We start from the raw sequence: 26,885 nt of genomic DNA on the forward strand, positions 1-26,885 counted from the left end.
TGTCTGCATGAATGGACTGCCCTGATTGTAAATGTTTTGCTTCATCAAAGGGCCATTGCTCAGCAAAACCTTTCTTTTGCCTGCTGACATTGCTGGTCAGGCTGCGTCCCTCAAGATGCTCTTGATTGTTGCAGTTCAAATTTATTTTATTGATTCCATTTCAAGTCTTGTTTAAGGGCTCTGTTGTGTCCCCATGTTTTTCCTGAGTTGGTTCACCTGTGGGTTTTACCCTCCCTCCAAACTGTCCCTTGTGCCCTTCCCCACCCCTTGTTCCAGCTCTTTCCCTGCCTGTCAAGGCAACCCAGACCCTTGGTTCCCAAACCTTTGGGCCAATCCCTGACTGCAACTCCCCTTTGGAATTCCCCTACTCCTGGAAGCCCCATTGGCCCTTGTGACCCATCCTCTCCACCCTCCTACCCCAATTGGCCCCAGACACTTGATGTAATACCCTCACTCCTCTCCTGAGCATTCCCTATTGGTTCATTGTTTGCATCCACCCCATGACTTGTATGTGTACAAAACCCCTTGGGCAGTACAGCTAGGGGCTTTTCATCCTGTTCTCTTCACCTGGACTAAGCTGTTCCTTGCGGAACCTGAAGACGGGACGCCTCCTCCTTTCTCCTGTGCCTCGTCCCTGTCGTGGCTTGTGTCTGGCACTGGAGAGCAAGTGGCACTAAAGGCTCTGCCTCTGGTAAATCCCCATAGCGAGGCAGTTCCCGACTCCTGCCGTAGTGCCGGAGTTGTAAGAGCTAGCCCAGGTTCCAGCACTCACTTCACTAATGTACCGAATGCCCCTTCTTCAGTGCCTGCTCTGGTGCTCTGCCATCTCACACAGCAGAGTGTGATTCACATACTGCAGCCCAGAGTCAGGTTGTTGCAACATTGAAATGGGTGTGGTTGGCAGGATGGCTGGGCATAAATCACTACAGAGCTAAAGCAAATGCGTGCACGGTCCCAGGCTGGACTTGAATAGGCACAGGAATTGTGGAAAGATGAGGACAAGATAGCAGAGAACAATGGAAAAAACAGCTGAAAGGAGGACGTGCTAAAGGAGTTATTTGTGCACATTTGGGGCTATATTTTTCTTGGGTGCAAAGCAAAATGAAAAGCTCCTAAATGCCCAAAAGATGAGAACTGTGTGTGGTAAATAGGTATGATTTATGCTGACAACATTGAAAGAGTAATCAATATTGATAAAGTAATTAATATTTGGAAATAATAAAACATTTAAAGGTGTAATGCCAAGCAAGAAAGGGAGAGGAGGGTGTCCCCCCCCCTCCCTACAGGTCTCCTGCAGATGTTCAGAAAAGAGAGAAGCAAGAGATAACTATGACTAAATTTAGTTGGAAGAGAGGAGAATTTGGTTGGACACCAGGCAAATGTTGATTATATGAGATTCACTGCTTTAATGTTAGAACACAATATTGGCTTATACTGTAGCAGCTTGGTGTGCATGTGTAATCCAAAAGGTGAACTACAGGATATCGAGGAAGAGGAGAGGCCTTCCTCAAAGAAGATCCCCAAAGAGTGGTGCAACTTACTTAAAGAATGGTGGAGCATGAGTGGTAAAGGTGATGATGAGGGCGGTGATACAAGTGTGATGAATTGAAAATGGGAGGAGATGGTAATGGCCAAATACAGCATAAAAAGGGGAATGTTGGCTTGACAAGCTTGTACGTGAGGTGAGGGGGGTCCAAAAGCCCTGCACTCCGTACCCCATGCATACCCCGCGAGGTTATTTTTGCTTATACGCTATTATCAGGACGAAATTATTCGTTATTTACAGCAAACGATACTGTCAATATTTTAAGTGTATTCAATTGTATATATATTAAGCTACATAATTCAAATTGCTGTTTTGTTTCATTTTGTTTGGTTGTTTTTTCGTTTGTTTTTTTTTTTAATTGGAAAATTGGGCAAATATGACCTGTGGAATGTCCTCCACAGCAGAGTGTCAGACCTCTGGCTCTTTTTAAACAATTTTATCAAGGTGGAACTGTGGCAGCTTCAGCTGGTGCCTCTGGGGGACCTTGAACAAAGAACCCCTGAGCTTTTCTACCCTCCCAGGTGAAGTGTGATAGTCTGGGGTCTTGCTGCTGTGTCCGAGTGCCGGGCCACTGGCTGGCACCACAGGTCCCCAGACACTCTGCTGAGGCATCCCTCTCCAAGAGTCAAGTTTAGTCTGTCACATTTGGCTTTTCTCTCTGATCCACCACCAGGACCAAAGATCACACGGTCGTGAGGATGTAAAAATGCCTGTTCCTTCTGGAACATTGCTGTTGCGTGACAGCCGTGCAGGCAGAGCGGGCAGCTGTAGGGATACTGACTCGTTTCCCTGGTGCCAGCCGTGCTGCATACATCGAGCTGCTGGGTGTTGGTGCTCGCTGGGACGCGGCCCGGCCCGGCACCACGGGAGTTACGAAGGGTCTTGAAGGAATCCCCACGCGTTAAAGCACACGATTTAGCCTGGGATTTTAAGTTGTTTCTCAGTTAACCTTGTAAAAGGCCAAAACAAGGCTCCTATGAATTCTGTCCCTGTCAAGTTCAGTTCTGCCCCGAAAGCCCCTCAGCATTCTCAGGGCAGTGGCAGGAGCCGGGTGCTGGCCCGGAGCCCCGCTGGCCAGGGAGAGCACGGCCCAGAGCGAGCCCCTGCTGCCCGGGATGGCCACAGGCCCGGGGGAGCCGGGCGGGCAACGCCAGGGCCCTGTCCAGGGCTCCTGGGGCTCCTCTGGCATCTGTTCCGTCACCTCGGGTGCTGAGCGGTGCCTGTCCCGCGGGGCTGTCTGTGCCCGGCCCCAAAGGAGGCAGGGCCGGGGCTGTGGCCCCTGGGCTGGCGGTGCCACCTGCCCGGCACTCAGCACCGCCCGTGCCGTGTCGGTGCAGCGTGACCCGGCGGGGCAGCTCCGCCTCTGTGCCTCGCCACCGACATCCTGGCACGGCGGCTGGCCCTGGGCCGCGGCAGCCCCGAGCCGCACGGGCCCGGGAGGGACTGCTGGAGGTCCCCGTCCCCTGCGTGCCTCAGCAGACACTCCAGCCCCACTGCGTGCAGCAGGAGGGACACAAAGCACCTGCATGCTTACGAGAGTCCACAGCCCTTTCTACATGTGAAATGAGACTCCAGAACCCCGACATGTGCCTCAGGAGAGATCCCAGCACCCTGCACACCTTGGGAGAGATCCCAAACCCTCTGCATGCCTCACACAGGATTCCAAATCCCTTGCATGACTTGAAGTGGACCCCAGTGCCCTCCATGCCTCAGAGGAAACCTAAAATATCCCTGGGTGTGCCACGAGGGACCCCACCCCCTTGTGCACCTTACGGGGGACTCCAAAGCCCCCACGTGCATTAAAGGGAAGTCCAGGCCAGCTACACCGAGTGTTTTGACCTGGAAATCAAGCCTGGTTGCACCTGGGTTGTTGTGTCTCTGGGGCTGCTCACCAGCCCTGTCGGACCCCGAGGCCACACAGCCCTTCCCTTCCCTTCCCTTCCCTTCCCTTCCCTTCCCTTCCCTTCCCTTCCCTTCCCTTCCCTTCCCTTCCCTTCCCTTCCCTTCCCTTCCCTTCCCTTCCCTTCCCTTCCCTTCCCTTCCCTTCCCTTCCCTTCCCTTCCCTTCCCTTCCCTTCCCTTCCCTTCCCTTCCCTTCCCTTCCCTTCCCTTCCCTTCCCTTCCCTTCTGCCCTGGCTGAGAGCAGCAGACCCTGTGCAGCACCCTGCATTGGTGATGGCCCATCAATTAGGTCCTATCCAGTGTGTGTTAATTAGGGAGGAGCTTTGTATTGCCTGCTGACGTTGCTGGTCAGGCCGTGTCCCTGGAGATACTCTTGATGGCTTCCCTCTTTTCCTGGGCATGGCACTGGAGGAGGTCTGGGCCCAGATGATCCCACGGAAGGAAATGTCCCTCAGCCCAGGGACGCTCAGCATGGGCTGCCCCATCCCCTCGGGGCCCCACCGCTGGTCACAGTGAAGCCATCTGCAGAATAAATAGACTCCACTGTTGCCCTGGTTTTTAATGTTCTGTCCTGGATTAGGGTCAATCTGGGAGAAAACCTCCAAAGGGGCCCCCCCAGAAAGCAACCCCACATGGCCCCTTCCCCCCAGCGGGTCGGGAAGGATTCCTTGGAGAGAAGTGGAAAGAACCTGTTTATTTGACAGGCAAAACACCCCCAGCACACAAAATGAACAATACCAGATGACAATGCTTTCACCCATCTGAAAAGGATGACAAATTCAGAAAGTCTTTCCTGGCAGTGGTGGCTCTGCTGTCGCTCCCTCCGGCGCTGGGGATAGCTGCTGCAGCCACAGGATGCAAACTCTCAATGTTTCCCAGGTCCCAGTCTGGAGCAGGTGTGAGTGGTTCCAAAAAGGGAAAGGAAAAACAGTCCAGGGAAAAATCTGGACTGCTTAGCTAAACTAACAAGCAGAAGCCAAAAAGCAAAAGCAAAGCAGGAGCACAGCAGAAGCAAGAGCAAAGCAAGCAACAGAAAGCAAAGCAAAAAGCAAAAGCTGCACTATGAACTGCGCCGTCTGTCTGTCCTGCCAGCCGTGGGGGAGCAGGCTGATAACAAACCAAAACAAACCTTGCTCTTCAGGGCCAGTCGTGAAGGCACAGTATGTGATATCCAGCATTAACACGACACACGACTGGGGATGCAAGCATCATAACCTCACCCTAGGACAAGTTCTTCTTCTAAGCCTTCTGATGTTTACATTCTTGTAGCAAACTTTCTCACAGACTTTATGCAAATAACGTATTGTTATGCATTCTTTTCTGCAAGAGGAGAAATTTGATGGACTGTTGGTTTGTCCAGTGTCATTGGAGAGGTGGCACTTTCACCCTCCAATCCACTGTCACTTTTGGAAATCTGTAAATGTTGGAGTCAGAAATTCAACTGCCCTCTTTTTTACCTTGGAGAGATGCATGTCTGTGTTTTATTTCATGTCCTATAGCGACACTCCACAACCTGATGTAGTTATGAAGTGGGTATGTGTGTCAGGGCCTGGCACAAGCGAGATGGCTCTCGTGAAAACTTGTGCCCTGAGCCCTGGTCCGAGCCACATCTTTGTTCACAAACATGTTCCATATGCAATACATTACACAATCTCTTCATGCATATTCAACCCCTGGCCCCGCCTGTCCTCCCCTCACATGGCGATGAGATCCACGCCCTTCTGGGCACACGTTGTTTCCTGTGGTGGTCACACTGGGGTCTTTGGTGGTCTCTGAGGCTGAAGGCTGTGGTCTTCCTCATGACTGAACTTTTGAACTTCTCTCCTTTGTGCGTGCACTGTGGTCCCTTGGTGCTTATCTGAGTACGTCTGTTGGTTTGGATCAGCTTGGAGACAGAGGAGCTCCTTAGTCTAGGCTTCCTGCATTCCCTGGTCTTCTCCTGGTGTTATGAGTAAAACAGTTATCTGTAGCTATGATATTTTATTAAAAATCCTTTCCTGCGATTTTTCCCCTCCTGAGGAGCTGAGGGCCTCAGGAAAGAAATGTAAACAATAACTGTCTGCTGCTGTGGAATGCAACAGGTGCATCTTCCATTGCTCCATGTGGATTGTTTTCACTTGATGACCAATCACAGCCAACTGTGTTGAGCCTGTGAGCAGTCACAAGATTTTTGTTATGCATTCCATTCTGTTCTTCTTCTTTGTAGCCTTCTGGTCATTTTTTCCTCTCTGTTGTTTTAGTATAGTTTTACTGTAGTATTTTAATAGAATATATAATAAATCAGCCTTCTGAAATGGAGTCAAGCCTCGTGTCTCCACACCTGGGGTGTTCTCCCCAACAAACTATCCATTTTTTTTAGGCTGCAAAGTTAAACAGGTTGGGCCAGTTGTTGCGAGTTGAAATGTTGACTATTTGTTGTTGATAGCTTCATGTTGCAATCACCTCTTGTTAATAGTTTTTCTTCAATTACCTGTTAATGGTTAGAAATCAAGCACAATTGTCCCCCTGCTGCTTCCCCAGAGCCTGCAGGTAGCAGGGTGGGGGTGGTGACATCAGAGCTAGTATGCAGATGAGAATGCATTTCACCACAGTTTGCAATTTTCCAGGAAAAAAACTCCTAAAAACAAGAAGCCAACATGGAATTATGAAACCTAAGTAATATCTAAAGGTGAGGAACTTAATCCATGAACTGGTTTAGGACAAATTAGGGGAAAATATCTCCAAAGGAGCCCCTTTATAGGAAACAAAACCCTCCGCACCTTCCCCCCTCCCCACCACTGGGTTCGGGAAGAATTTCTTCAGAGGGGAAGTGGAAAAAGCTTGTTTATTAAAGAACAACAAAAAAACACTCCCAGCACAAGAGAAATAGCCCGAGATGGCAACAGATGTTTCACCAGTCCAAGGGGTCGAGCCGTTTCTCTCTTCGCTGCGGAGGGTACGAAGCTTCTCTTGCAGACCCCGGACAGAGCCCCTTGCCCGGCGCCGGTTCGATATCTTCGGGGGGGGGGGAAAGGGGGGGGGGGGGAAGGGAAGAAAGGGAACAACAGAAACCGGGGAAAGGAAAAAAAAAATGGCGAAAAAGCAAGCGAGCTAAAAAAGCAAGAAAAAAAAAAAAGAAAGAGAAGCAAAGCTAGAAGAGCAAGCAAGCAGCCAGCCGGCCAAGCAGCATGCAAAAAGCCGAGCCCCAAGGCAGGGGCGGGGGAAAGACAAAACGATAGACACAACAAACGGAGCAGGGAACAGAAACCACGATTTGGGATAATAAGCATGAAAATGTCCTGTCCCCACGACATTCCACCCCTTATCCCATATCGTGAACATGTTATTGAACAACGTAAACTTTCTTCTCACTTGCTCCAACCTTCCACACTTACACGTTTTCTTTCATTCTTACTTGCTCAGACCTTCGACACTTTCATATTTCCTTCTGTTTCATGTCTGTATGATCTAATGTACAGACAATGGTGGTCAGGCTTAACAAACAATGATATCATCCCACAATCAGATCTCCCTGAGGTACGCAACGGGTTGTCCCATCTTTCTGCATTATCCACCAGGTATAACCTGGTCCTTGAGCAAAGACAATCCCACGAATGGGTTTGCCTGTACTCGAGGCAGGATTAATCCATACTGTCTTCCCCAACAAACCTCTGACATGGGCCACTGGGACTTTATCTCCATCTACTATATTGAGGGACTCAGACTGGGCAGGACCTGCTCGGTTGGTGGAACCTCGAGTGTTAACTAACCAGGTGGCCCTGGCTAAATGCTGCTCCCAGTTCTTGAGAGACCCCCCACCCAATGCCTTCAAGGTGGTCTTTAACAATCCATTGCATCTCTCCACTTTACCTGCAGCTGGTGCATGGTAGGGGATGTGGTATACCCACTCAATGCCATGTTCCCTAGCCCAGGTGTTAATAAGATTATTTTTAAAATGAGTCCCATTGTCTGACTCAATCCTCTCAGGGGTACCATGCCTCCAAAGGACCTGCTTTTCAAGGCCCAGGATGGTGTTACGGGCGGTAGCATGAGACACAGGGTAGGTTTCCAACCATCCTGTGGTGGCTTCTACCATTGTGAGCACGTAGCGCTTGCCTTGGCGGGTTTGAGGCAGTGTGATGTAATCAATCTGCCAGGCCTCCCCATACTTGTATTTGGACCACCGCCCACCATACCATAGGGGCTTCACTCGCTTGGCCTGTTTGATGGCAGCACACGTCTCACAGTCATGGATAACCTGAGAAACACTGTCCATGGTTAAATCCACCCCTCGGTCTCGTGCCCACTTGTAGGTGGCATCTCTACCCTGATGGCCTGAGGCATCATGGGCCCATCGAGCTAGGAATAACTCTCTCTTGTGTTCCCAATCTAGGTCTATCTTTGACATCCCTATCCTTGCAGCCTGATCTACCTGATGATTGTTTTGCTGCTCTTCATTAGCTCTGCTTCTGGGGACATGGGCATCTACGTGGCGAACCTTCACAGGTAGTTTCTCTAACCTGGTGGCAATATCTTTCCATTCTTCAGCAGCCCAAATTGGCTTTCCTCTACGCTGCCAGTTAGCCCCTTTCCATCTCTCCAGCCAGCCCCACAGCACATTGGCTACCATCCACGAATCAGTGTAGAGGTAGAGCTTTGGCCACTTCTCTCTTTCAGCAATGTCCAGAGCCAGCTGAACGGCCTTAAGTTCAGCGAGTTGGCTTGATCCACCCTCTCCTTCAGTGGCTTCTGCGACCTGTCGTGTGGGGCTCCATACAGCTGCTTTCCACTTCCGTTTCATTCCCACAATGCGGCAAGAACCATCAGTAAAAAGAGCATACCGTGTTTCTTCTGCCGGCAGTTGGTTGTATGGTGGTGCTTCTTCCGCTCGTGTCACTTCTTGTTCTTCTTCATCAGCGAGACCAAAATTCTCACCTTCAGGCCAGTTTGTAATTACTTCCAGAATCCCAGGTCGATTCAGGTTTCCAATACGGGCGCGCTGTGTGATGAGAGCAATCCACTTGCTCCATGTTGCACTGGTGGCATGGTGGGTAGAGGGAGTCTTTCCTCTGAACATCCACCCCAGCACTGGTAGTCGGGGTGCCAGGAGGAGTTGTGCCTCCGTGCCAATCACCTCCGAGGCGGCTTGGACTCCTTCATAGGCTGCCAGAATTTCCTTCTCTGTAGGAGTGTAGCTGGCTTCAGACCCTCTATAGCTTCGACTCCAGAATCCTCATGGTCGGCCTCGAGTCTCACCAGGCACCTTCTGCCAAAGGCTCCAGGACAGGCCATGGTTCCCGGCTGCAGAGTAGAGCACGTTCTTCACATCTGGTCCTGTCCTGACTGGGCCAAGGGCTACAGCATGAGCAATCTCCTGCTTGATCTGGGCAAAGGCTTGCTGCTGTTCCGGGCCCCAGTGGAAATCGTTCTTCTTGCGGGTGACCAGGTAGAGAGGGCTCACAATCTGGCTATACTCCGGAATGTGCATTCTCCAAAACCCTATGGCGCCTAGAAAAGCTTGTGTTTCCTTTTTGCTGGTTGGTGGGGACATAGCTGTGATCTTATTGATGACATCGGTGGGAATCTGACGCCGTCCATCTTGCCACTTCACTCCAAGGAACTGGATCTCTCGAGCAGGTCCCTTGACTTTGCTCTTCTTGATGGCAAAACCGGCTTTCAGGAGAATCTGGATTATTTTCTCTCCTTTCTCAAACACTTCTGTTGCCGTTTTCCCCCACACAATGATATCATCGATGTATTGCAGATGTTCTGGAGCCTCACCCTCCTCTAATGCAGTTTGGATCAGTCCATGGCAGATAGTGGGACTGTGTTTCCACCCCTGGGGAAGTCGGTTCCAGGTGTACTGCACGCCCCTCCAGGTGAAAGCAAACTGAGGCCTGCATTCTGCTGCCAGAGGAATGGAGAAAAACGCATTAGCAATATCAATAGTGGCATACCACTTCGCTGCCTTGGACTCCAGCTCGTACTGGAGTTCCAGCATGTCCGGCACAGCAGCGCTCAGTGGTGGTGTCACTTCATTCAAGGCACGATAGTCCACCGTCAATCTCCATTCCCCTTCAGATTTACGCACAGGCCAGATGGGGCTGTTGAAGGGTGAGTGGGTTTTGCTAACCACCCCTTGGCTCTCCAGCTCACGAATCATTTTGTGGATGGGGATCACGGCATCTCGATTCGTTCTATACTGCCGGCGATGCACTGTCGAGGTCGCAATTGGCACGAGCTGCTCTTCTACCCTCAGGAGTCCTACTGCAGATGGGTTTTCTGTCAGTCCAGGCAAGGTGTTCAATTGCTTAACGTTCTCTGCCTCTACAGCAGCTATGCCAAAAGCCCATCTGAGTCCCTTTGGGTCTTTGTAATAGCCGTTCCGGAGGAAGTCTATGCCCAGAATACACGGAGCCCCTGGGCCAGTCACAATGGGATGTTTCTTCCACTCCTTCCCAGTCAGGCTCACCTCAGCTTCCACCAGGGTCAGTTGTTGTGATCCCCCTGTCACACCAGCAATGGAAACAGGCTCGGCCCCCACATGTCCCGATGGTATCAGAGTACACTGTGCACCAGTATCCACTAAAGCGTCATATTTTTGTGGTTCTGATGTGCCAGGCCATCGGATCCACACCGTCCAAAAGATACGGTTTTCCCATGCCTCTACCTGGCTAGAGGCAGGGCCCCTCTACGCCTGTTTATCCTTCTTTCCTGGGGCATATGTCTTGGAGGTTCCCTCAAGGGGATCAGACATGTCATCATCATCATACCTGGCTGTTCGGCAACGGGCAACTGGGGCTGCTTTCCTTTTCTTACCTTCCTTCAATTCACGCACCCGTTGTGCCAGAGCAGCAGTAGGCTTCCCATCCCATTTCCTCATGTTTCCTCCAGACTCACGTAAGAAGAACCACAACTCAGCTCGTGGGGTGTACCTTCTCTCCCCAACAAGGGAACGTCTGCGTTGGGTACCAGGGCCTCTAATTTGTACAGCTGAAATTTGGAGGAGGTCTTCCTTAATCTCTTCCCTGAGTTTCTTGCTGCTTTCCTCTATTTTGTCTTCTAGTTCCTGCAGTCGTTTTTCCACAGCTGCAATTCTGGCATGAGTCGGGCCATGTACAGCATCCGCATATGCCCGAAGTTTCTTCGCCATATCGAGTACAGTCTCATATACCTCCTCCCGCTTCATTATTGCTAGAGCAGAAGCGTATTCAGGTGGCCCAAGTCGCACCAGTTTCCTCCACATTACAGGTGTGCATGGTACAAAGTCCGGATTCCTAGTTGTTACATCGTCTGAAAAAATGATCTCCACCACTGCCATCTCCCTCAGGCGTTGGATCCCCTGTTCTATGGTCTTCCATCATGTCTGCTGAACATAGAGGTCATCGGCACACAGATATCTCTGTGCCACGCTGTCCAGGACCCGTTCCCAGAGGCTGTGAGGGCTAGCCCCCCTCATCATGCCTTGGTCGATGACAGGATCATGTGACAGGGATCCCAAATGCCTCGCTTCAGTGCCATCCAGAATGGTAGCCTCCCCTGCCGCATCCCAAAGGCGGACCAGCCAACTAATTATAGATTCGTCGGGCTGTCGCCGATAATCCTTCCTTAGGCCTCGAAGGTCCCTCAGGGAGAAGGAATCAATAGTGGCCTCTGATCTTGTGCCAGTTGCTTTGACTCCTGATTTTATGTCAGGAGGTGTTGAGGGTCCTTCTCCTGCATCGTAATCATCATCATCCTCCACTGGTCGGTCAGTCTTATCTGTACACTTTCCACTTCTTGTACTAGTAGCAACAGCCCTTGGTTGAGGCTCACTGTCTGATTTAACTGCTGGCTTCGAGCCTGGGGTGTTAGCTGCAGCCTGAGTAACTGGGATAGCTGCTGATTTATCTCCCTGCCCCCCTGCCTCTGTCTGCTGCCCTACAGTATCTAGCAGGGTACGATAAGCATATGCCAGGGCCCAGCTCACTGCAAGGATCCTTTTCTCCTTAGGGTTATCCTGGCATTTCCCTTTCAGGTACTTCGCCACCTCAGCCGGGTTCTGAATTTGTTCAGATGGAAAGTCCCAGTCTACCGGATCAGAAAACTCCTTTAAAATTTGGCCCATATCCTCCCATTTCCCACACCACTCAGGACTTTTTACCCTTGGTTGTACCCCTAAATCAGGGGTCTCACCAGCCCCTCTAGAAATTGCAGCCTTCATCTTATATAAACTGCAGACAGTATAGAGCAAGGTTGTTAAATTAAATAACAGAAAGATGGTGTCCTTGGCAGTCAGGGAGAACTGAACATTTTCTAATAGAAATGTAAACAATTCGGAGGAGGAAAAGGAAAGCAAAGGCTGAATAACCTCCTCCCCCAAAACAAATTTAACACACAGCCGCAACCACGAATTATACATTCCTGGAACCGATAACAACATTTTTATAAGCCCCTTGCAAAGTATCACACCCAAGCCCAGCCCGATGAATATTCTGGTTAGTGCCCCTCTGCTACAAAAGCTACGTATTAGGGACAATGCCGGAGCTATTTCTGGATAAGAAAATAACCCAGTGACCATAAAGCTATGAAAACTTCAAAGAACCCTAATGACCAGAGATAGAGGCAGGCTTTCACTCCAAATGACATTACAACTTTAAAAGGAGACATACCAATATTCCCACAAACAGTTAAAGCCAAAAATATTATTAGAGTAAAGCTTTTTCCACTTCGTCCGGTCGATCCCCATACGGGCCACCAAATTATTTGAACTGGTTTAGGACAAATTAGGGGAAAATATCTCCAAAGGAGCCCCTTATAGGAAAAAAAACCCTCCGCACCTTCCCCCCTCCCCACCACTGGGTTCGGGAAGAATTTCTTCAGAGGGGAAGTGGAAAAAGCTTGTTTATTAAAGAACAACAAAAAAAAACTCCCAGCACAAGAGAAATAGCCCGAGATGGCAACAGATGTTTCACCAGTCCAAGGGGTCGAGCCGTTTCTCTCTTCGCTGCGGAGGGTACGAAGCTTCTCTTGCAGACCCCGGACAGAGCCCCTTGCCCGGCGCCGGTTCGATATCTTCGGGGGGGGGGGAAAGGAGGGGGGGGAAGGGAAGAAAGGGAACAACAGAAACCGGGGAAAGGAAAAAAAAAATGGCGAAAAAGCAAGCGAGCTAAAAAAGCAAGAAAAAAAAAAAAGAAAGAGAAGCAAAGCTAGAAGAGCAAGCAAGCAGCCAGCCGGCCAAGCAGCATGCAAAAAGCCGAGCCCCAAGGCAGGGGGCGGGGGAAGGACAAAACGATAGACACAACAAACGGAGCAGGGGACAGAAACCACGATTTGGGATAATAAGCATGAAAATGTCCTGTCCCCACGACAATCCAGTACCTGCTAAGATCCTTTTTACTCCTCACCCTAACCTGAAAGGATGTCAGCTAGGAAGAGGACCTGGAATGTTAGACCAAAGAAGCGGAATTCCCACTACTCCCTCGAGGATGGAAGCCCCAGCTCTGCCTGCATACCAGCGGACACAGCTGCATCATCCTCCTCCTTCGTGCCACTCCTGGGAGCAGCGGGGATGCAGGCGACCTGTCGTTTCCCATAACCTGAGCTGAATTTTTTTAATAAAGGCATTAAAAAGGAGAAAGATCTCCTGCCCTATTTATGACACTGGTATTGTCCTTCATAGCAAGAAGCTTCAGAAATTTGCATTTTCCTATGCCCTTTGTACCTTGGCAGAGGTTTCTTAAGTAAAAGGTTAAAATTCAACACATAATTCTACAATGTAAAATATAAATGCTTAGTCCATATTGCTAACTTAATTAAACCCCCCCAAAAACCTCCATTTCAACAGCAGCCCCTGCCTGGCTTCTGCCTGCCCACACCGTGGCCATCCACGGCTCCTCCTGGGCATGGAGCTCAGTCAGTGCTGGTGCTGGGTGGGCTTTGCTGCTGCTGCCACCTGGACACTGGGGTGACCGCTTGTCCTAGGTTGCAGTCTAAACATGTATTATATTCCCATCCTCAAGAGCTGCTGAAACCAGGAGGGGCATTGTTTTCTTCCTTATCTCCTGTTAATGGGCCCATCAGTGTCTTGCCACATGACTCAGAGATAACTCCCTCCCAGAGCCATTTCTGTTTAGTGGCTAATCAAGGACCCACAGCATGAGGCAGAATGATATCAGCCCACTGTGAGATGCTCTGCCCATGGGGGAGGAGCTAAACATCCCCAGCTGGATATAATCTGGGTTTTGGGACACAACAAGCAGTCTTTCCACTGGATCCCCAGAGGAACCGTGGCCCTTACCCACTGCTTTTCCAGAGGATGAGAGCTACCAGATTGTTTCTACAGGATCACCACTTCCACAAGTCCATTTCATCTGGACTGTTACCACCACCCTAACTAGCAGGGTGTCAGCAGGCTGTATTCTGAGCCTGTCAGTGGTTTTTCTTTTGTATTATTGCATGTGTTTTGGGTTTTTTTCCCTTTTTCTTATAAATTGTATTTCTGACTTGGAGTCTCTCACTGGTTTTGCTTTCCAACCAGAACAAAGATCCTTCTCTTTATTTCAACAGAAGAATAGGCCATTGCCTACTTTGCAAGCCGGGGGGGTGGGGGGGAGGGGTGGGGGGGGGGGGTCACCTTCAGTGATTCCTAGAGGGCAAGGCCAGGGGGCTCAGGGGCAGAGGAAGGGATGTGTTGGTCTCAGGAAGGGCTGGAGGGTGCTGGGCTGGTCCTGGGGTCCCTAGAGGTACTCGAGTCGACTGGGATGGGACAGACAAAGATAAAAAAAGGGATGAAGGCAGCTTGGGGAGGCCCATGGGGAGAGCAGGTGGTAGTGGGATCTACAGGGTAAAAGGAGGTTCCCTCATAGACTGTTGTTTTGGGGTCCTCTTCACAGAAGACTTCAGAGGGCTGTCCGGGCCGTTCCTGCTGCTGGAGGAGCTGCTCACGCTGTCTGGCTGTGAGGTCTTCCAACTCGTGTCCCGAGGTGCTCCTGTGAAGAGAGGAGGTGGCTGAGGCCCCAGCTGCCAGTGGCACACAGGGACCCTCGTGCACAGCAGGGCCCAGAGCTGGCAAGGCTCCCCAGCACGGCTGGAGCTGCTGGCACAGCTGGGCCCAGCTGGACAGCTGCCCCTCAAGGCCCCGGCCAGCAGGGCACGGCTCTGGGCAGGGTCCCTGGCCAGGAGCGGGCCCCAGAGCGCCTCTGCCTTTCAAGGGCAACCTCGGCCCTGCTCTTTCTCCTCCCCACCTCCCTCTGCCTCTGTCCTGTGCCCCTGGGGCTGCTCTTGGCCAGGCAGCCTCAGTGGGAGCCAGCTCTGGCTGAAGCCCCAGCGGGCCCCCAGGACAAGGCCCAGCAATTGAGAGGCCAATGGAAGCACTGGGCAGTAGCAGAACCCTCAGCAGAGTTATTTGGACAATCATGGACTGGCTGCAACTCCACTGCAGCCTCAATGGGAATGTTCCCTGTCCACGTTAGACTTTGAAAAGAAGCTGTTGGAGGGGGCAGGCAATAAAACACTCACTGTTTTCTGTTCCAGGAATACCAGATTCCAATGCAGAACAACATGAAGACAAGCTCCAAATAAAGCATGCCTGCCAGAAACCCTAGCCAGCAGCCGGTTCCCTGACAGAAACCCCTTCCGAGGCCATCCTGGGCATTGGGAACAGGTCTTGTGGTGCTGGCTGCATCTGTGGGAGAGATGGGGAGTGTGAGCCCGTGCTGTGCTGCACTGCTGAGCTGGCAGCACGGTGGATACGGGCAGGACGTTCTCTGTTTCCCCCAGAGCTGGGGCCTGCAGGCACCTTGCCGGCCCTTGGCACAGGCTGTGCCAGCCAACAAAGCCCAGCAGGCCGGGAGGAGAGCCCGGGGGCAGCGCAGCTGCTTGGGCAGTGGCTGCTGCCAGGGACACGGGCCAAAGCCACTCCTGAGCAGCCACTGCCAGCCCTGGCCCTCCCTGCCCCGTGACAGCTCCCCCAGCCCCAGGGGACAGGCTCAGGCCCTGTCAGGAGCCAGTGCAGCCCCTGCCCAGTCGGGAGCCAGGGCTGGCTCTGGCCCTGGGCTGGCGGCAGGGCTCCCGCTCGGGGCTGCTCCTGTGCCTTGGGCCTCTGGGCACTCAGGGCCAGCTCCGCAGCAGCTGCAGCGCCAGGGACATTGCTGCACCAGTCCCGTTTCCCCGGGGCTCTGAACCAGCTCCAGAGGCCTGGAAGCCGAGGCACCTCCAGCTTTGGCTGCTGCTGGGCCGGGCAAGGGCAGGCCCTGGGGGAAGAGCTGCTGCCACACAGCCCCGGCCAGGGCTCAGCCTGGCACAGCAATTACCTGCTGTGCCTGTGCCCGTGTCTGGCATCGCCTTCCTTCCTGCAGCTAGGGCTGCCACTGAGCCACTGCTTCTCCCTGGGTGCTCCTCCTTCTGCACAGCCTTTTGGTCTGTCACTTGAAAAAGGAAAAAAATGGACAACTGGATCAAATGGAAACATTCCCCACTGGGGAGCTGGCACCTTCAGGAGGCAATGCTTGTCTAAGTCACAGGTAAAGATCAGGAAAAAGCCCAGGTAATTGGGGCTGGGCCAGTGCACTCCCTTGTGCAAACAGCTGCACCTCCTGATCTTTCCAGAGACTGGGAAATGGCAGGGGATCTCAGGCCCACAGTACAGTTGGGGCACCCTATCAGCTGATGCCAAATTCCATCCTGCAGAGGCTGGGGAGGAATTGCAGCCAGGCCAGGTTGGGAAACAGCCCTGCAGGGCGTGAAAGCAGCAGCGGGGCAGCGAGGCTGCCATGGATCCCTTCCTGCTGTGCCGGGCACGGCGTGTCCAGATGTGCAGCCAAAGCCCCCGGCTGCTGAGTCCCAGGGGAAGCATGAGAGAAATGCACCCACCTTGTCCTCGGGGTGCTTCCTTCTGTGTTTGTCTCAGGAATTCATCTGCCTCATGAGACGTTTTGGCTGCAGTATCTTGGGTCTTTCCGTTTGGAGGACCTTAAGAGAAAGTAGTTCCATTTCTCAGGAATGGATCCCACAAAAGCGGGGCTCAGCCTGTGGTGTCAGCAGGGACACACTACTCACCCCTGCCATGGGAGCTGGGTTGGGGCCAAGCATCCAGCCCTGGAGCTTGAGAAGTCCTCCCCGCAGACACACCTGTAACTCAACAGCCACAGAAGCTTCTGCCATCTCTGCTGATCTGCACGGGCACCACTGAGCCGCAGGAGCAGCGCTGCCTCCCTGGCCCAGCTTTGGGCTCTGAGCTGGCAGCTCTCCCAGGGGAAAGGCCTTGACCTACCCTCAGCATCTCCCAGAGCCTCAGTCCTGGATGTGGGACCTTCACCGGCAGGTTCAGCTGCAAAGAAAGGCAGGACAGAAGAGCTCCTGTGGCACTGCAGGAGATCCTCAGGCTGCCCACAAGGCTCAGCCCCGGGGCACAGCCCTGGGCCCGGCCCCTTCCCTCTCTGCTCTTCTCTTTGACTGCACAGAGCACACGGAAGGACACACTGGCACAGCACACGGGAGGAGGACTGAAAGATCAATGCCCCTTCCTCCCACTGACAGCGATCCTGTGGGATCCCTCAGGGATGCAGAAGGGAGCAGGGAAAGATTCTCAGAATCCTTCAGCCCTTACATAATGTTAAGGGAAATGGTTTATAAATGAGCTTTTGTTGCATTGATCCTGATTATTCACTCAGGAAAGGCAGAATGAAAACTTGCCTCCAGCATCCTCCAGGAACTTCAAACCATCCTTCATCAGGACTTCCTGAAAACCCATGTCACGATTCCAGTCTAAAAGGGAGCAGAGATCACAACCATATCTGTGGCATGCTGGGAACCCCTAATGCTACAGGGAAAAGGGCACTGCAAGGGGGTCGGGTAAGGCCATGGGAGCCAGATGTGAATGGACATGGCCAAAGCAGCACAGGGGCCTGGGGAGCTCTGGGCTGGCTCCTGGTCACTCTCCACACTCTTTCCCTGCCCTCAGCAACATCCCTGGGAGGGGTGGCTGGAGCAGCGCATGGCCCCGGGCCTCTCTCCTTCACATACAAAAGAAATCCTCACAAAAGCCCTGGGGAAAACTGCAGCAGGCAGTGCCACAGCTGTCGCTCCCTCCCTCTGTCCCTCCTGCCCTCCTTCTGCTGGGACAGCTCCCAGATCCCAAGGGCAAACAGCCAGGCCCTCTCAGGACACACTGGAGCCTTGCTCTCCCCCTCTGTCCTTTCCCCACCGTGGGCACCCCGTGCAGTCACTGCCAGGTTTCAGGACATGTCTCCCATGGAGGGACCCCAGCAGGACTGCTCAGTACCCGAGTGCCCTGAGCCTGCTCAGGATAATTCCCCTGGGCTGTGCCGCTCTAGTCCAGGCTGTGCCTGCACTGCCAAGCAGCAGAGAGGGCAGCTCAAGCCTCAGCAGGGCTCAGGCCCAGAGGCACAGCAATTACCTCCTGTGCCTGTGCCTGGCATCGCCTCCCTTCCTGCAGCAGAGGCTGGCATGGAACCACTGCTTCCTCTGGGGAGTGCTTCCATCTGCACAGGCTCTCCTTTCATTTCTGGAGAATGGAAAAGAAACAGCTGGATCAGATGGTAACGTTCCTCACTGGGAATGGGGACGGTGACAATTTCAGGAGGCATCACTTGTGAAAGGAATGGATGAGGATCAGAAAACACCCAGGATTTTGGGACAACCCAAGGCTGCTTCCTTCCCCAAACAGCCCCAGTATCTGATCTGCCTAGACACCAGGAAATTGCAGGGGATCTGAGGGTGGGCATGGCATGTGGTGCAATTGGGGCTGCCTGTCAGCTGATGCCAAATGCCTTCCTGCAGAGGCTGGGCAGAAGCTGCAGCCAGGCCAGGCTGGGAAACAGCCCTGCATGGCGTGAAAGCAGCAGCGGGGCAGCGAGGCTGCCATGGATCCCTTCCTGCTGTGCCGGGCACGGCGTGTCCAGATGTGCAGCCAAAGCCACCGGCTCCTGTGTGCCAGGTGAAGCATGAGGCAAATGCACCCACCTTGTCCTCCCTGCAGCACTTCCTTCAGCATTTGCCACATAATTTCTAATGGATTCTGGAATTTCTTGTCTGCCATGTCTTTGATCTCTTCTGGTGGAGGACCTTAAGAGAAAGTAGTTCCATTTCCCAGGAATGGATGCCACAAAAGCAGGGCTCAGCCTGTGGGGTCAGCAGGGATACCTACTCACCTCTGCGATGGGAGCCAGGCTTCTGTGTAGGAATCAGCAAAGGAGCTGGAGAAGTCCTCCCTGCAGACACACCTGTAACTCAACAGCCACAGAAGCTTCTGCCATCTCTGCTGATCTGCACGGGCACCGCTGAGCCGCAGGAGCGGTGAGGGGATCGTGCAGGGCGAGGGCACACACGTGCATGGTTCTGTGCTGGCACCTGCAGCAATGCCCCCCTGGCCAAGATTTGGGCTCTGAGCTGGCAGCTCTCCCAGGGGAAAGGCCTTGACCCACCCTCACCATCTCCCAGATCCTCAGTCCTGGACGTGGCTTGGGAAGCTGCACCACCTTCACCAGCAGGTTCAGCTGCAAAGAAAGACATGACAGAAGACCTGTAAATCCACCAACAGAAACACCAGCCAAACCTCACTAAAAAGTCACCACTACTCCTTGAAGTAAAATAGACTGATGCATGTTAATACCTAAGCTTGTAAGCTGTAAAACCCATTGGTCTGAAAAGTAAAATATTTTATTTTAAACTGTATTATTCATGAGGTTGTTTTAAGTGAACTGAATATTTAAGGTGTGATATGCATATTTATTTCAAAAAATAAAATATTTTAGTGCTTTTGTCATAACAGACTAAAGAAATAGAAGTAAAAGCTAATGAAACACTGTAAAGAATATATTAGAACAATAATATGATTCGTGAAAAATCGGAAAAAAAAATAAGTATATAAGATACAAACCAGATTTAAGTTCCAAGAAACACTAAAAGTTACATTAAATCAGATAGGATATAACAAAAGCCGTTAGATATTTAATAAGGATCAAATTAAAATAAAGGAAAAAAGCCAAGTATAGCTGAAAGAAAGAGAAGTGTACAGACTAATTACAACTTTAGAGCTAAAATGTCAAAGAAATAAAACTATAACAATTAGAAATAAGCAGATGCTATCCTAAATCCTGAAAAACAATTTAAAAGGCTCTTATAAATCTTATGAAGTAAATACTGATAATGAGACGAATGACACCAGTGACTAGATCCCAAGGTGTAAGCTCTGCTACCAAGAAGATACACATCTTGGCCCTTTGGCTGCAATCCAAAGGGGCTTTGAGAGAGCTAGAGAGTTAAAACTGCAGAGGATTATTGTCACTGTATTAGTCATCCAAGCCCAAAAAGAATGAGCCATATGCACACTCCCAAGTTAGTGTAGTACGCTATAATTTTAACAAATTCAGAAGGTGCACTATGAGTAGTAAAAGACACTGGAATAAAGAAAATGTGAAATAGAGCAAAAAGAATAAAATGGCAAAATTTGTAAGCAATATATTAAAACTTTTTGTTCTGGAAGAGCTAGAGAAGAAATAAATCCTGAGAGCAGAATAAAGCAAATTGCTCAAGAAGTAGAAAACAAGAACATGAGACAGTTATAAAGACACATTTTAGCAGGCAACATAAGAAAACATGAAAAACTTATTTTACAAATATTACCAGCCTTAAACGACTAAGGAGTCAAAATATATCTAAATTACAATAAGCACATGCATTGATATAAAAAAATATAATTGACAATCCAAAGAAAAGAAATTAAAGATTTAGAATAATCTACCTTATGAGAAGAGCTGTTAATTTTATACCCTGACTTGTAGTATAAAAGCGTAGTTGTTAAGTTTTATAAATACTAAACATAAAATTAGAAAATAAGTTAGCTTTGTCAAAGTGTATCCTAAAAGTACAAATTTAATAAATTAATAGAGAAAGGGAGGGATTCTGATAGATTGTATGCACAAATTCATGCTGAGACTACAGTAATCTCGCCTAATGAAAATCCTAGCATAACAAAGGAGGGTTCAGGGCAATCAACATGCACCAAAATCCTAGCCTGAATATTCGTCCCCAGAAATGCTGATTCCAGAAGATTATTTCTCTGACCAAACCTCAGCAATGTGCATTCGATTTGCATCATCTGTAAGATAAATGTGTGCCTCCTAGAATGCATATTGCAGGAGATTTTCCTCTAACAAAAAGTGAATTTTTTACCAGTTTTGGGGAAACTCTCAGCAAGAGCTGCAGCAAGAAAGGAAAAAATACATGAATATGCAAAAAGGATAAAAACAACCATAAGAAAGCAGAAAAACTCCTGCCCTCCACACCGCTTGGAGCTTGGAAATGAACAAAAAACACTTTGAGAGAGCTGTCCCTTCGTGATGCACAGGGGAGAGAAATGCCCCACCTGTCTCACCTGACGCTGTTAGCCTGGTTCAAGGCAAATCTGATATTTGCTTCTAGATTTTCTACGACTGAATTTTAATTATGGAATAAATTCTCCTTATTAATCAAAAAAAGCTAATTCATTTAAAACATCCGGGACTCCTGGAACCCTCATCAGGCACCCCAAAATATCCCAGTGTGCCTCTTCAGGTCCAGGCCCAGATGATCCCACGGAAGGAAATGTGCCCTCAGCCCAGGGACGCTCAGCATGGGCTCCCCCATCCCCTCGGGGCCCCGCCGCTGGGCACAGCAGCCCCGGCCTGGCTCCTGCCTGCCCACACCGTGGCCATCCACGGCTGCTCCTGGGCATGGAGCTCGGCCACTGATGGTGCCGGGTGGGCTTTGCTGCTGCTACCACCCGGACATAACTGTGAAAACTCCAACTCTTTATTTGAATATAAATTTGGGCCATGCCCTGCCCTGCCAGGCAAGGGCTGCCCACCTTCAGTCCTGGCCGGGAAACAGGACCAGGGGGCTCAGGGGCAGAGGTTCTCGTTGAGGAGCGGTGGGTTTTGGGATGGCCTCGTGACTGCTGCAGCCATGGCAGGGCAGATAGGGGCAGAAGTGGAGAGCTGAGGTCATGGCTCAAATTCTTGCTGCCTGCGTTGTTAGGCTGCTCTTCTGGAGATGGAGAGGAGCACCTGTGAAGAGAGGAGGTGGCTGACGCCCCAGCTGCCAGTGGCACACAGGGACCCTCATGCACAGCTGGGCCCAGTCCTGGCCTCCACGGCTGCTCCTGGACATGGAGCTCAGCCAGTGCTGCTGCCAGGTGGGCTTTGCTGGTGCTACCTCCCAGGCACTCGCGTGACAGCTGCATCTCTTTATTGCAGCAGAAGAGCTGATTTGGGAAGTGCTGTGCTGCCCCATTTCTTCAGCCCCACTAGCTGCCCACACCCACAGTGGCACTGGGCCGCCCCCAGAAAACTGTCGAATCTGGGCTGTGGCTGCAGGGCACAGCTGCTCTACAGCACAGGTGGACTGCCTTGGGGGTAGGACTGTCCTGAGGGTAGGGACAAGGAACAGGGTGAGGTCTGCTCTATGTTTTCCTAAGGTGATTACTCTACAGACCATCAGGGGCAGGCCAACACTGCATTAAAGGCATACACCAACTTTCAAACTTGGCAGGGTCCCAGGGGAGGATCCAATCTTTAGCCAATTGGGAGAAACTGAGGGTGGAACACCAGGCGGGGAATACAAGGTTTAAACCAATTGGGGATTACAGGGGAGGGGAAGAACTTAAACAAACCAATGGGGTTCCGAAGGATACAAAATTGATAGGAAAATTTCTAGAGCAAGGGGCAGGCTTGGAGAGGGACTGACATGCAATGGGAGGAGGAACAGTGAACAAAAGGGCAGGTCTTTGGGGAGATGGACAAGTGGGGCAAAACCAACACATGGGGTAAAGGAGCAAGCCCTTGGTAATAAAATATGCTATAACAATAGAAAATAAGGGGAGGGGTATAAAACTGACTGCTAGGACCGAATTACAATCAAAGACATGAACTGCAGTGCCGAAACTCTGAGTTGAGGTTCAGTTGAGCACTTCCAAATAATTTCCTGGCAGAAACAGATAGCCAGACTTGCCCTTATCACATGCAAACAGAGGGTTCCCCAACAGCAACCCATTCTGAGGCTCTTCTGGGCATGGGAAACACGTGTTGTGGGGTCAGCCGCATCTGTGGGAGCGATGGGGAGCGTGAGCCCGTGCTGTGCTGCACTGCTGAGCTGGCAGCACGGTGGATACGGGCAGGACGTCCTCTGTTTCCCCCAGAGCTGGGGCCTGCAGGCACCTTGCCGGCCCTTGGCACAGGCTGTGCCAGCCAACAAAGCCCAGCAGGCCGGGAGGAGAGCCCGGGGGCAGCGCAGCTGCTTGGGCAGTGGCTGCTGCCAGGGACACGGGCCAAAGCCATCCCTGAGCAGCCACTGCCACCCCTGGCCCTCCCTAACAAATTCTAGGTTACATCTGTGAATTGCATGCTACACTTTCCTTCATGTTTTTCCCAATACCAGGAAGTTTCTATATATAGTAATGCCCTTGAGAATCTCTGATTATTTCAGGTTGGGTTTTTTTGTTTTTTTTTTGGTTTTTTTTTTTGTTTTTTTTTTTTTTTTTTTGTTTTTTTTAATTGAGACAGATGAAACAGCCTTATTGGTTTTAGTTTTGGCAGGTCTGTTTTTTTTCTTTGCAGATGGTTTACTTATTATCTACATTTAAGCTTGTTTTTATTTATGGGTTTTTTGTTCCCCAAGCAATTATTTTGACAGTCTTTTGTTCACTTCTTACTTAATGTTCCATAGATGAATAGTTTGGACTCTCTTTTTATAGGAATATAAAGATCTCAGAAAGCTCTATTTTTAATTTTGATAACATTATCTCTCCCCGCTCCTAGCCTTCACAATGATCGTTTTTGAAACATCTCTAAGGATAGGTAGAGTTATTTGGGAAATAACCAATAGGCTTGGCTTAACCTGGGTATTGGATTATTATTTTCAGTGCTATAAACCTACATTGCTTCAAGGTTCACACCATGGTCCTGATTTGTGGCTCACTGCATGGATGACTGTCTGAATTAAAACAATGTTTGTGAGGCAGCTGAAGAGCTTAGACCTCAGAGATTAAAATTCCTGGGAGGAGGAGGTGGAGGAAGAAAGGATAAAATCCTGATTCAAAGGGTTTTTTCTCACTTTTAGCATGCCAGAAGTATGATAGACTACACCTGTATTCAAATGTCATTTAGTTACAGAACAACTCTCTACAGTGTCAGACTCCAGGAGAAATGACTGAACACTTTGCCTCCCAATGCATCAGCTTTAATTCTAGTGAAAGGTAGGCCTTAATTACAGTCCAATTGGAGCAAATCAACAAAGCAGTCTAGCCATTGTGTGAATGGCAAGAGGAATTTGCTTGTGAACAGATGACTATGTCCCACTCAGTAATGAACAAAATTTGCCTTGACTTGGAAGAAAGTAGACAAGGAGCAATGCAGTATTTGGGGTTTATCCAGGGATAAATGTGGCAAGAAGCTATAACAACTTACCTGTTTTACAGAACACAAGTACTGATACGGCCAATAATGAACCCACATGAAGGGATCTTCAGGACATTCCTTTATTTCTCTAACCAGGAATGGGCAGCAAAATGCTGGCATTTATCTGAACTGGAAGCTGTGTTCCTCTCCTTTTTCTCCTTGAGCACACTGAGTGTTATTTGCAGACTTCACCGTCCAGCCCATCAATCCTCTTGTGGCCAATTGCTAAATGGCACAAGTACCAAAATACAGGTGCCAGCACAATCAGCCCAGCACTAATGCAGCACTGCTTTGATGGTGCACAGAAGCACAGAATGGCTTGGCTTGGAAGGGACATTTAAAGGCCATCTAGTCCCAATGGCCTGCAGTGAGCAGGGACACCTTGAACTAGGTCAGGTTGCTCAGAGCAGGAGCTTGAATGTCTGCGGGGATGGATGTCCACCTCTCTGGGCAACCTGTGCCAGGGTTTCAAAAGCAATAGTGTAAAATATGTGCTTCTTTCATCTAGTCTGAATTGACCATCTTTTAGATTAAAAGACCCTCGGTCTGGTCACAAAAGGCTCTACTAAAAATTCTGTCCCATCTGTTTACAAGCCCCCAGAAGGCCCTGAAAGGCAGCAATCAGGTGTCCCTGGAGTCTTCTCTCTTCCAGGCTGAACACTGCCAGCTCTCCCAGCCTGTCTCCAAAGCAGAAGGGCTCCAGCCCTCAGAGCATTTTGCCCCTCCTCTGGACTAGATCCAACATGTCCATGTCCTTCCTGCCTTGGGGACCCAGAGCAGGATGCAGTACTCTGTCGTGGTAGAGACCGAGACACTACAAAGCAACACACTCCATTTCCAGAAGGCTTCAAACCCTGTTTTTATTCTAGCCTGCATGCCTTTTCTACATTCTTACAAAGCTCTTCTTGGAATAGGCCATTGCAGGTTTCTCTTATTTATCCTTCTTTCTTTCTTGGTTTCTATGTCAATGACATAGAAAATTGGCAGAAAATTATTTCCAGGGTTAACGTGGATCCTCTTATCAAACATCTTGATGGCTCACAGAGGCCACTGTAAAACCTCTTCCACAGTACTCCAGGTGGGGTCTCACCAGAGCAGAGAGGTGGAATCACCTCCTTCAACCTGCTGCGCACTCTCCTTTGGATGCACATGGCTGCCTCACGTCCAGCCTCTCTTCTAGCAGCAACCCCAAGTCCATCCTGGCAGAGCTGCTCTGCATCCCTTCATGCCCCAGCCTGTGAGATCAGCTGAGCTGGGACTGTGTCACAGCCCTTGGGCAGAGCAGCTGGGCAGGATGAGCTCCCTCCCGAAGAAGGCAGATCCACCTTCCCAAACAATTCCACCCTGGCCATGATGTCAGAGCAGGCTCTGAGGTCCCAGAGCCCCGTGGTTGCACAGCAGCACAAGGAGCCAGCAGTCAGTCCCTGAGCACAACTGTTGCGGCAGCAGTGGCGGTGGCAGCAGCGGTGCTGACGTTGGGACAGCGGTGTCAGGACAGCGGTGGCAGCAAGAGCTGCGGGACTGGCAGAGGGCAAGGCACCATGGCCCTTGCTCTGCGCCTCCTACTCCTGCTGCTCCTGGCCGTGGCACTGCCTGCCAGGCCTGCCCAGGCTGCCAGGTTTGTTTTTACCCCAACTGGCTTCAGCAAGGGCATTGAAACAATGAGATTGAGTTGGATATTGGCTGAGTAAAGAAACTAATGCCACATCCACTGCAATCAGTGATATGCTGACAGATGTTACTAGTGTTAGACATGCTACCCTTCAAAACAGGGCAGCAGTAGATTTTCTTTTACTGGCACATGGACACGGTTGTGAGGAATTTGAAGGATTCTGTGGCATGACCCTGTCAGAGCATTCTGAATCCATCCAAACAGCATACAAAAGCTGAAAGATTTGACAGCTCAAATTAAAGAAGATGGTCTGTCATAGTTAGATGATTTGTTCCAAGAATGGAGCTTTGCACCTTGGCTAAGGGAACTCTGTAAGATAGGTCTATATGTGCTGAGTGTTTTGGTGGCCATACTAGTAGTGACACCTTGCAGACTTTGGTGCGACAAATGATGGAGAAAACTATCAGAGAAGTTTTTGTCATACAAGAGAGAAAAGTAGGAAATAGATTCACAGAAAGTTGTCAAAATCTTACAGAGATGGTAGATTAAGGTATAGCCATAGAAAAAATGTTTTGAATTAAAACCTTAGAACAGGCGAGATTTTTTGAACAATGACTTGTAATTGTTATCAGACATGACTTATGCCCTTTGAACTGACTGGACTTTCACAGCATTAAAATTGCTGTGTTGTAATATAGCAATACTTAATGTGAGCAAAAAGGAAGCTTTAAGCAAGTAACAAGCAGATATATTATAGGAAATCTACAAAATGCAAGGGAGTTAATAAAGGAGACAGTTAGGAAAGTTTCTTTTTAGTTGAACCAAGAGGGGGAATTGTGGGAATCCATAGAATCTGAGAGTTTTGGGAAAGCTGCAAAAGGCAAGCCTCAGTGACAGCAGAACTGCAATTACAGCTAAAAAGTAATCATAAGATTTCCCAGCAGAAAAATTGTATAAGAAGTAGGCAAGTAAAGACTTAGAGAGCAGTGGTCTATGTATTAACACTTGTCTAAAACAACTCCCTAACCTGCAGAAACGTCTATCTAGTTGAACGTGAGGAAGTTCTAAGCTTAATAATGGAGCTCTGTGCGTTGTATTTTAAGCAGATATTGTATTTGAAATAAGCCATCATTACTTTAGCCAAAGGAATGTGTGCTTACATTAATTGGATGGAACTACTGTCAATAGGTTTTGGGTTTTGTGATTGGCCAGGAAACTTTTAAAGTAAGTTGCAACATTAAGTTCTTGGTCTGCTGCTTGGGATGTGAAATGCTTGCATCTTCCCATTGTCATAACTATATAATGAGACTGGTGCTGGAAAATGAAACTGCTCAAGGCACATTCCTGAGTAGTACTGTCCTGTTTGTGATTTCTACATAGATCCAGATCCAGCAATAAGGGGCAGCTGTCCA

General features: G+C 50.0%; 2 long non-coding RNA genes and 1 pseudogene across 2 annotated transcripts; all 3 read right to left on the reverse strand.

Moving 5' to 3' along the window:
• LOC135292702 (zinc finger protein 135-like) overlaps positions 1-26,885 on the reverse strand; it is a 179,567-nt pseudogene that overhangs the window by 93,321 nt on the left and 59,361 nt on the right.
• On the reverse strand, positions 14,082-16,792 carry LOC135292651 (uncharacterized). The gene is made up of 6 exons (XR_010354872.1): positions 16,679-16,792; positions 16,465-16,536; positions 16,279-16,377; positions 15,720-15,833; positions 14,926-15,091; positions 14,082-14,396 (listed from the first exon to the last, which is right to left on the reverse strand). It is a non-coding gene; the product is annotated as an uncharacterized LOC135292651 (long non-coding RNA).
• On the reverse strand, positions 17,825-18,694 carry LOC135292662 (uncharacterized). The gene is made up of 3 exons (XR_010354882.1): positions 18,579-18,694; positions 18,391-18,492; positions 17,825-17,932 (listed from the first exon to the last, which is right to left on the reverse strand). It is a non-coding gene; the product is annotated as an uncharacterized LOC135292662 (long non-coding RNA).

Source organism: Passer domesticus, unplaced genomic scaffold, assembly GCF_036417665.1.
Source record: "Passer domesticus isolate bPasDom1 unplaced genomic scaffold, bPasDom1.hap1 HAP1_SCAFFOLD_44, whole genome shotgun sequence".
Classification (NCBI taxonomy): domain Eukaryota; kingdom Metazoa; phylum Chordata; class Aves; order Passeriformes; family Passeridae; genus Passer; species Passer domesticus.